The sequence below is a fragment of the Kogia breviceps genome, chromosome 6 (assembly GCF_026419965.1).
Source record: "Kogia breviceps isolate mKogBre1 chromosome 6, mKogBre1 haplotype 1, whole genome shotgun sequence".
Taxonomy (NCBI): domain Eukaryota; kingdom Metazoa; phylum Chordata; class Mammalia; order Artiodactyla; family Physeteridae; genus Kogia; species Kogia breviceps.
In genome coordinates this window covers 126,332,127-126,343,285 of record NC_081315.1, presented here as the reverse complement: position 1 = coordinate 126,343,285, position 11,159 = coordinate 126,332,127, and positions in this window count along the sequence as shown.

Below are 11,159 nucleotides of genomic sequence, written 5' to 3'. Positions count from 1 at the left end.
TATAGTTGCTTTACAATGTTGTGTTAGTTTCTGCTGTACAGCAAAGTGAATCAGCTGTACATATACATATGTCCCCTCTTTTCTGGATTTCCTTCCCATTTAGGTCACCACAGAGCACTGAGTAGAGTTCCCTGTGCTATACAGTCTGTTCTCATTGTTATCTATTTTATACATAGTATCAATGGTGTATATGTGTCTATCCCAATCTCCCAATTCATCCTGCGCCCCCCACCAGCTCCCTATTTTTAAACATTTTTTATTCTGCTGCTGGTTATTACCATACCTCTGAAACTTATGTTAATTCCTCCATTTCTCATTCATCAACTTTAGATAGTATCTATTAAAAGATGATAAATTTAGTTTACATTTCTTTATCTACTACTATGTTTTTCCAGTTACAGTATTTTGGTTCTTGTGGTGTTTATCTATAATTTTAAAGAATATGCTTAAACCCCATATTTTGTTACATAAATTTTAGATAGTATATCTTGATTCCTCACTAGATAAGGGGAGAAAATCTGTGTCTGACATTACCTTCCACATCTCTCTGCTGCTTTAACAGACTTCGTTTTTTTTTACATTATCAATGTTAATATTAGATTCTCTTTTATAGTTACTATTGTCTTCCAAGTTTTGTTTATATGTTGATTCTACAAACTGAAATAGCATTTACATTATTCCAATTATTAAATTACTCCTTACTGAAAGACTGAATAGCTGTACCTATTGAGGAAAAAAAGGTAATCTATATCATCAAAATGGAAAGATGGATGTTCCAAGTGTCAAGCTCAAATGAGATTACTTAAACCCAATCTTCAAGAATTTCTATTAAATTATTCATTTAGCCAATGATACCTTTAATTTCCAAGAAATCTTTTTTCTTTGATTATTCTTGTTACCCAGCCACCTATTCTTTGGCTTCTTGACTCTGAAGATGTTAGGGTTTGGGGAGTTTTTTTAAACATTTTTTTTTTTTCAGTTCTCTTAATTAACTGTTTTCTTCAGGAGTCAACTGTCACATCTGTTCCACTTGGACCGTCTCATTTTTGCTGTTTGTTTCTTCTAAATTTTCTGGTTTTGTTTTGGGTTTTTTTTTTTCCATACACATGCATGATTAAAAAGATTGATCAATACTGGTAGCATGATTTTCAACTGTGCTATTATAGACCTGTCCCTTGAATGAAAAGATGAATGGTAGGGTCTATGTACATATAAGCTAGTACGGTCAGCCCTATGCATCCATAAGTTCCACATCCACAGATTCAACCAACTTAAGATCCAAAATATTCCAAAAATATTCCAGAAAGTTCCAAAATGCAATACTTAAATTGGCTGTGCACTGGCAACCTATGTACCTAGCATTTACATTGTATTAGGTATTATAAGTAATCTATAGATGATGTAAAGCATACAGAAGGATGTGCACAGGTTATATGCAAATACTGTGCCATTTTATATAACGGACTCGAACATCTGTGGATTGTGGTATCCACAGGGCATCCTGGAACTGATCGCCCACAGATACTGAGGGATGACTGTATTCTTTAAGGGTGCATTTAGATATTTTGTTAACCATGTATTTTTTTTAAATTTGAAATACATTTTTAATGTATTTTTTTGAAATTTGACTTTTTAAAAAATGCATGAAAATATCATTTATTTTATTTACTTAGTTTTTTGTGTGCCGGAATTCACTCACTCACTCTCTATTAGGAATACACCTTGGACCGAGGGCCTGAAGGTTAAACATAATTTCCAGGTATGGTCAGCAGAGGGCAGCAAAGGGTAGTGGAACAAGTGCTCACTGCCCAGGCCTGGGCATCCCGCTCTTTTACCTTTTCGTGGAGGTAAAAATTAATTAGCAGGTAGTAGAAGGTCGAGAGTGCCAGAATCAGGAGAGAAATTACTCACAGGGACAGTGACCCAGAATGGGGATTAGGCTGAGGAGGGAGTGGAAAGGTTTAGCTACAATTCACAGCCTGGTATCTGTCACAGAGATGTGGACAAGTAGACATCAGGAGGTGAATCATCAATTAGAGCACTTGCACAGTTCTGACTGCTACTCCCAGCCTGTCTAAAACCCAAGGTCTAGCTCCTTTTTTTTTTTTTTTGCGGTCCGTGGGCCTCTCCCGTTGCGGAGCACAGGCTTCAGACGCGCAGGCTCACGGGCCCAGCCGCTCCGCGGCACGTGGGATCTTCCCGGACCGGGGCACGAACCCGTGGCCCCTGCATCGGCAGGCGGACTCTCAACCACTGCGCCACCAGGGAAGCCCCTAGCTCCTTAAAGTAACAGGAGTCGACTATCCACCTTGGGAACTGATGGAAACTTCCTGTCTGAGAGTTGGTCCGTGCTTCCAGCATTGGCTAAGGGTTCCACAGCCAGCCATTTTGAGGAGAGAGTGGGGTATGGGCACCAAATGCAAATGCTGACAGTTAATGTAAACACTCACATACATTCCAATTAAATAATTTGGGAGTCAACCTAAACATGATGTGGCTTAAATATATTTTCTTCCCTCCTCCAGAGGGGAAACGTTGTTTAGTTGTGGAAACACTATATGACTTTGAAATTAGACAAATGTGACTCTGTGAAGTGTTAGATATATGGCTCTCATTACTTAACTCTACTGAGCCTCAGTTCCTCCATCTGTAAAACTAGAAATAATGACTCTTACCTCACAAATCCGCTGCAAAGAAATGAGATGATGTACATAAACTGCGTGGCAAAGAGCTTGGCAACTTGAAGTCAGTCAACATTGGTACCTGTTCTGTCTCCCTGTCTTGATCTTGGAAGAAGATCCATGATACTACTTGCTATCTTTGAATATACAAAGTCTCGCTGTCTCCTAAAAGCATACTAACATTAATTAAGGGATTACTGTGTTAGGTACCGTAGTAAGTTTTCTGAAGTGCTACCTCACTTAATTTTCATAACCAGCCTATGAGGAATGTACTTAATATACTATAAGATGATTTATCACCATCTCCGTTTTACAAATGAGGACATTGTAAACTGGTTTTCCTAGTCTTCTCACGTAGGGAGTAAAGAACGAGGAGGGGTTCAAATCAGGTAACTGGATTCCGGAACTCATGCTCTTGACAATACACAATCTGTTTTCCAATACAGACATTTAATCAAAGATTTTAAAATCTAAGGGAAAAAATAGAATTAAGAAAATAGTCTTGTCTTTGCAGTGTGTTTAAATGTTGGTACTATTGGCATAGGATCACCTCTTCTATTTGATATTTAGGGCAAAAGTTCAGTGTTCAATGAAATAAATGAAAACACTTTGTTGCAGACTTAGAGAATGGACATGTGGACACAGTGGGGGAAGGGGAGGGTGGGATGAACTGGGAGATGAGGATTGACATATATAAAATAGAGAGCTATGTGTGAAACAGAGAGCTAGTGGGAAGCTGCTGTAAAGCACAGGCAGCTCAGCTCGGTGCTCTGTGGTGACCTAGATGGGTGTGATGGGGTGGGGAGGGAGGTCCAGGAGAGAGGGGATATGTGTATACATAGAGCTGATTCACTTCACTGTACAGCAGAAACTGACACAACATTGTAAAGCAATTTTACTCCAATAAAAAAATAAATGAATAAGTTTTTTTAAAAAAAGAAAACACACCTTGTCACTGTTAATCCTTTTAGAGTTATTTCATAAAATTAAAAGAACAACGGTATTTGGAAGACATTCAGCTTTAGCCATTACGTTTGAAGGTAACTATTACATGACTAAGGAAAGCTTCCTTGATCTTTCTGAGAAAAGGTTTTCTCTCTTTTGCTTTAGTACAAGGGGAAGGTGGTACAAAAACACTTCTTTCTCAATGGATGCCTAAAAAACAATCACAATCCTGTCTACATGTAAGAATCATGCAAAATGCTTTGTATAAATACAGGTTTTCTGGATCTGGTGACTCAAAACCTCTGGGAGAGTACAGCCTAACAAGCTCCTCAAAGCAATTCTGATGCATATCAGAACTGATTACCAGTGACTAGATTCTAGAAGGGGAGAAGTCTTCCTGGCCTCTAACCTCTCCAAAAGGGAGAGGCAGAGAATGGAGATAATTTGGGAATTGGGGAAGGTACAGAGATACGTCTGCCTACATTTCTTGCCTTACATAGATTCTGCCAAATGCTTGATGAGAGGCCAAAAAGTGTTGCCCAGTGAGCCTCCATGGTTCTAAATAGTCAAGCATGTCCACACTAGCACTGTCCCTTTAAAAGTGGTGAGCAGTCTCTGGAGGCCACTGTCTATAAGCCGCATCTGTGCTAGTTTGGTTTTAAGAGGAGAGGCCTTAACAAGGTCACAGAAGACTAAAAAGACCTGTGCTTCTGGCTTCTACCCACCTTTTCAGACTTACTTCACCCTCTTGTACTTTCTGTTAGTGTCTCCAATCTAGCAAACTCTTTCATGTCTCTGAAATTTCATATACTCAAATTCTATCCCTTCAGCATGAAATATGCAACATCCTCTCCCGGACTTCCCTGGTGGCACAGTGGTTAAGAATCCACATGCCAACGCTAGGGGACATGGGTTTGATCTCTGGTCCAGGAAGTTCCCACATGCCGCGGAGTGACTAAGCCCATGCGCCACAACTACTGAGCCCACGAGCCACAACTACTGAGCCCACGAGCCACAACTACTGATCCCACGTGCCTAGAGCGCATGCTCTGCAACAAGAGAAGCCACCGCAATGAGAAGCCCGCGTACTGTAACGAAGGGTAGCCCCTGCTTACTGCAACTGGAGAAAGCCCACGCACAGCAACGAAGACCCAACACAGCAAGCAAGCGAGAAATAAATTTATTTATTTATTTTAGAAAAAAGAAACATCCTCTCCTAACACGTATTCTTTTCTCTTCTTCTTTCCCTTTTTCTCTCTCTCTCTCTCTCCCCCTCCTTCCCTCCACACCTCTTTCCCTCTCTCCCTTCCTCCTCCCCTGCCAATTAATACCAAATTATCTTTTAAAGCTCATTTCAAAGAAGCCTTCCTTGCCTGCCCTCTCCACAATCAAAAGTCAGGTGTCTGGTCCCTCTTGTAATTTGCTCATCTCACTCTAATTTTTCTTTGTAGTACCTACCAGAGTCTGGCATTAAGAGTTATTGGTGAGACTGTTTAATTTCTGTCTCCCCAATTTAAATCTAGGTTTTGTGAGAGAGCTGGGTCAGAGTCCCTTTTGCTCCCTGCTGCCCAGACCTAACCAAGTGCCTTTCTTTCAGTACAGGTTCAAACACTCTGTTAAATGAATGAAGTAAAAGAAAGAGAGACTATTTTAGATTATTCCTTTCTTCCTTCATCCACAGCAGAAAATTATTTCATAAAATGTTTTGAATTCCTCCAATGTGGAGGACAGTGGCCTCCAGAGACTGCTCACCACTTTTAAAGGGACAGTGCTAGTGTGGACATGCTTGACTATTTAGAACCATGGAGGCTCACTGGGCAACACTTTTTGGCCTCTCATCAAGCATTTGGCAGACTCTATGTAAGGCAAGAAATGTAGGCAGACGTATCTCTGTACCTTCCCCAATTCCCAAGTTTCAGTGCCAAGAACTGGAGAAAAAAGGGTGTTTATGTCAATCAAAGAGCACTTGGAGCTTTCGGGTGGTCATTCAAGGCTTCAGCGCATCAGGTAACCTTTTAATACGCTGTTTTTGACCACCAAAACAGACTGGTGGTCACAGGAGGTGTTTTGTTTTCTTTCCTCTAAGACACGTGAACTAATTTTTAACTTCGGCACTGGTTTCCTGAAAAGCTGCTGGTGTTCATAAGATTCAGTGCTGCTGAACACAGGTGAGCAGCTTTACATTCTCGGGGCAGAGGGGGTGTGGGGGGAACCCTTTTTTGGCTCCACAGGGGAGAATTTTCTGTAGAACTATGAAAACTTCTGCTCTATCAGAGTCTTTATGTTCTGTTCAGTTTAATTGTTTTACCTATTATGACCAGAGAGTTCTGTTAGAGCTTAGTCATAGCTCAACCAAATAATAGCTAAGCACTGCTTTGTATTTAGAAACTTTTTGATGTTTCCAGTATTATTTGCTGATCTTTGAGAATTTTCCCCAAAATCTGAATACGGATTTAGATAAGATTGGGGTCAATTTTCCAGAATCCTCTGTTATCCAAATTTTTATGTTAACATGACACCAAATTGTAGTTACGTCTTTGCAAATCTCCATATCATTTTATTTTATCTATATCAGGCCACAAATTGTCCTATTCTGGGTGGTTGTTGGTTTTTTGTTGCTGTTGTTGGTTTTTACCATCTTGTAATACTCTCTACCTTCGGCCTCTTGGTTCTCCTCTTCCTAACAGTTCATGACCAGCTTTGCTGCTTTCCCCTTTTTCCCACCTCTAAGAGTCCACATGCGCCAGGGCTTTGCTCCTGAAACTGTTCTCTGTCCATATCAACTCCCTAAGTAATTTCTTTCAATAACTTTCAGTAACTTACTCCTGAATTAGAGCTGTGAAGCCCTATTTGGGAGATTGAGGCTAATTTTTAGAGTTGTGTCAACCTTGACATTTAACATAAGCTCCATCATATATTTGAGCAGAGACTAGCTGTTCTGTGGTGTTTGATGTTTTGCAGGAGAAGCCCTTCCGTTGAGGTGGACGCCCACAGTGAAAACACAGCGTCATCTGAGGGAGCCAATCATACCCTGCTGATCCAGAGCCCTGTAGAACTCAAAAGACGCTGGAGAAGGCAGAAGCGGCACCTCTTCTTAATCAGTGATTTGATGCTCATGTCTAATACCAAGTGCATATACATTACATGCTCTCCTGCTTATCATACAGGTCCACGTTCGCTAACCCTTACTGTAAGAAAATATGACAGGCAGTATCTCTCTTGCCTGGGGCTTACAGACAGGTGATAAAAATAAGAGGGGGAAATTACAGATTGTGATTAGTGCTTCTCAAACAAAGTAGCTAGGATACCATGTAGAAGATGGGACCATCTCACAGAGGGGTTGTCCAGGAGGACCTCTCAAGGTGGCAGCCTCTAAGCTGGACCTGTGCGGTGAGAAGCAGCCACCATTTCTAGCCAAGGTGGCTGGGCCTTCTAGGCTGAGGGAGCAGCAGGCGTAAGTGGGTGCAGCTTAGCCCCCTGGAGGGAGGAGTTCAGGGAAAGCCAGTGTGACTGGAGCCTAAAGTGGGGGCACGATATTAGATATGACACTGCAGTCAAGGGTCCAGCCACACAGGGTCTCCACAGGCCTTAGTAAGGGGCTGAAATACTATGCTGAAGGGTGTTTAATTAGGACAGTAACCACATCTGGTTTATATTTTTAGCAAAATTTTCTGACTTTTGGTAGATGATGGATTTTTGGGTAAGCAAGAGTGGAAGGAGGGTGATTAGTTAGGGGAGGCAACAGTCCCGATGAATAGTAACAAGGGCTCCATTTGGGGGTTGGCAGTGAAAATGAAAGATTCAGCCAGACAGATTTGGAATATATGTTGGAGACAGAAATCAACTGGGTGCACTTTCCTCTCAACCCTGAATACAAATGCAACCAATACCACAGACTTGGTGGCTTAAACAACAGAAATGTATTTCCTTATAGTTCTGGAGGCTGGAAGTCTGAGATCAGGTAGCAGTATGGTGAGGTTCTAGTGAGAGCTCTCTTCCTGGCTTGCAGATGGCTGTCTTCTCACTGTATGTTCACGTGGCATTTCCTAACTGCGTGAATGTGGGGAGAGAGAAAGAAATCTCTCTCCCTCCTCAAACAAGCCCAGCAATCCTACTGGATTAGAATCTTACCCTTATGACCTCATAAGCCTTAATTACATCCTAAAAGCTCTATCTCCAAATACAGTCATATTGGCAGTGAGGGCTTCGGTGTATGAAGGTGTCAGCAGGGAGAGGGGGAGACACAGTTCTTCCACTGCAATGACTAGCAGTACTGAGTGCTGCCACCTTGTATGAGTTTTCACCACAATTTTTAGAAAACCACCTACAAGATCATTCCCATAATAACATTTAGGTATATTCATGATCATTATTAATATGAAAAATTTGTTTTTTCTTTTTCCAGAAAGAAACAACAATTAAAAAGAAATAGCCTCCTATGATATGTCTTCTCTGTCATGCCTCTTCCTTGATGGAGGATTGTGTTATGCCCTGAATCAGTCTGTGCAAATTAATAATCTGAGTTTAGCACCTAATTTTTCCACTTAGCCATAAAAAGCGGTGGGGGGACTGAAGTTCCCTTTTACCTCAGCTCACCTTCAGACTTCAGTTGAAAACTCATCTTTAGGTTGATGCTATAGAAATCAACTCAAATGGAATAAATAGTTGACTAACTGCTACCTATGTATTTGGTCAGAATAAGTAAATTTTAGCTTGTATGTAATAATAAGTGTAAATGTTTATTTCTTGACAAAGAAATTATATTCCTCCAGTTGTGTGGGATGTTAATATTCAGTGACAATTATTTTGAGATTTTTGTCATTTTCTTTTATACTACATACATTAGAAACTTCTGTTCTCAAGAATTAAACTCAGATGAAACCTTCACTATCAATTTTGATATTCATTAGACTGCTTAGTAAGTTATTTTTCAAATAAAATGATTACTTTTGTTTTTTAGACTAGGATCTGCTTTATAAATATTAAGAGATTAATACTAGTAGAGGCCGATGAAGAATTTACAAATGGGAAAGGACTGTACCTAGTCCACTGTCTTTAGACATAACTATCCTCATATTTAGTTACTGAAGAGTACAGAAACAATGAAAAATGAATTTTATTTAGGTCAAAAGATGGTGATTACTATTAACTTATCAGTGAGATGACAGATACTTATAGAATATACCACAACCCCTCCTCCTAAGCATCTAAGGGAACACCCCTGTTAGAATAGGAGAAACCTCCCTAGAATCCTATAACTTTCACAAACCATTGGGGCTTACCCCCTAGTATAAGGCTGAGGTAAAGGAAAGAAGAGGGGTATCCAAAGTAAGGGATACACAATAGAAATTAAAACTGCAGCCCTCCTCTCCCTTCTCCTCAAGTCAGTTTACATTAGATTCATTCTTTCTAACTTCTACTGAGAAAATCTCCGAGTTGTGACTGAGTGCAAAGAAGCACAATGAGGCCCTAGGAGAATCCACTGTAGTATAAAGCTTTGTTGTGATACAGTTTGAACATTTCCAAGCTAGCATCTAGCTTTGTTGGTGTAATATCATGAGATTTATCATCTCACTCCAGAAATAAAAGAATAATCCTATCAGAAAGCCTGGTGGCTCTGCGGGAAGAGATGAGGCTCAGGATAGGAAAGAGGAGGAGAGTTCTTCAGGGAGCTACAGGTCAACACCCATGGAGGCCAAATGGTTACGAGCACAGGCTCACGAATTAGGTTGTCTGAGTTCAAACCCTGCTTCTGTTGCTTTTGGCAACAGAAAACTGTGAGTTTCCTCATCTGTAAAATGGGGCTAATAAAGACTAGCTGATTTAGTTTACAATTAAATGAAATAATGTTTATAAAATATTTAGAACAGTGCTTGGGATATGGTAAGTGCTCAATGTTACAGGAGAGTCAAAACCATGCTCTGGACTTTTGGATAACTCCTTGGTTTGGTTTCAAGGGAGTGGATAATCTTGGCACTGTATTTCACTAAGAAGAGAATTATTCAAATGACTTTTTCCAGGTCAGTGTATTTGGAAGCTTCCGCACAGTACCTTGGGTGTCAATACACATAGATATCTACATCAGAAAAAAAAAATCTATAAAATCCAGCAGATATGTGTCTATCTTTCCCATTGGCCATATAGTTTTAGCTTGATAATGCCTTTAGAATTACTATGTAGAAAAATAATTTTATCTGATAATTGTGTTTCAAAGAAATCTTCAAATACACAGACATAGGGGAAAATGTTGAAATTAACTGACTACATAATTGTAAAGAAATAAAGCCATACGATAAAAACACAACTCAGGAAGAGAGAAGAGAGTCCAGCTCCTTCTTTTTAAACTATCCCTCCTCCATTATGGAAGAAGTGTTAAGGTGCTGATGACCAGCCCATTTGCCCTCTCAGAATTCTCAGTCTATCTCTTTCTTGCTTGAGCTGTTATTTATATATATATATATATATATATATATATATATATATATATATATATTTTGTCTGCGTTGCTGCGCCCGGGCTTTCTCTAGTTGCAGCGCTACTCTTTGCTGTGGTGCACGGGCTTATCATTGTGGTGGCTTCTCTTGTTGAGGAGCACAGGGTCTAGGCACGCGGGCTTCAGTAGTTGTGGCACACAGGCTCAATAGTTGTGGCGCATGGGCTTAGTTGCTACGTGGCATGTGGGATCTTCCCAGACCAGGGCTCAAACCTGTGTCCCCTTCATTGGCAGGCAGATTTTTAACCACTGCACTACCAGGGAAGTCCCAAGCTGTTATATTTTGTGTGCCACAAATCCTTCCTGTTTTACTGAAATGCTTTCTACTAGCTTCATGTTATATAAAGGAATGGAAATAAACTATAATTAGGGGTTTGTGTTCTACATGTGCTTTACTTTGTCATTACCTGAATACAAGCTTTGCCTTTAGAATATGGATAATAATTTAACAATAATTACTTACTCACCTGTTTAAATTTTTTTAATTTATAGCAATTTTTCTTGCTTCTTTTTTGCAGTCTGTAACTATAACAGTAACAAATTCAGACACAGTGAATGATGTTATCAACATGTCACTTTCAAAGCAGGAATAACTGTAAGTTACCTGCAAGTTATTTTTAGTTAAAAACCAACTTTGATTTTTGAGATTCATGTTTGTGTGTGTGTGTGATGTACCTACCATCATAAGACAGCTGATTATTACAGATATGTAAGTCATATTTGGTGCCCCTAAATTCAGAAGTTGAAGGCAGCAAAGCTATGTTATTAGCCTATACATGAGTGTTGTATTCCCATTTTAAATTCTGTGTGAATTGTAAGTCACAGCATAATGAAATTGGGCTATAATTTTAGAGTGCTATGAAAACATGCACTTTACTGTATACATTATATACCTAGACAATAAAATATTTATAAGATTCTAGGGCTTCCCTGGTGGCGCAGTGGTTGAGAGCCCGCCTGCCAATGCAGGGGACACGGGTTCGTGCCCTGGTCCGGGAAGATCCCACGTGCCGCGGAGCGGCTGGGCCCGTGAGCCATGG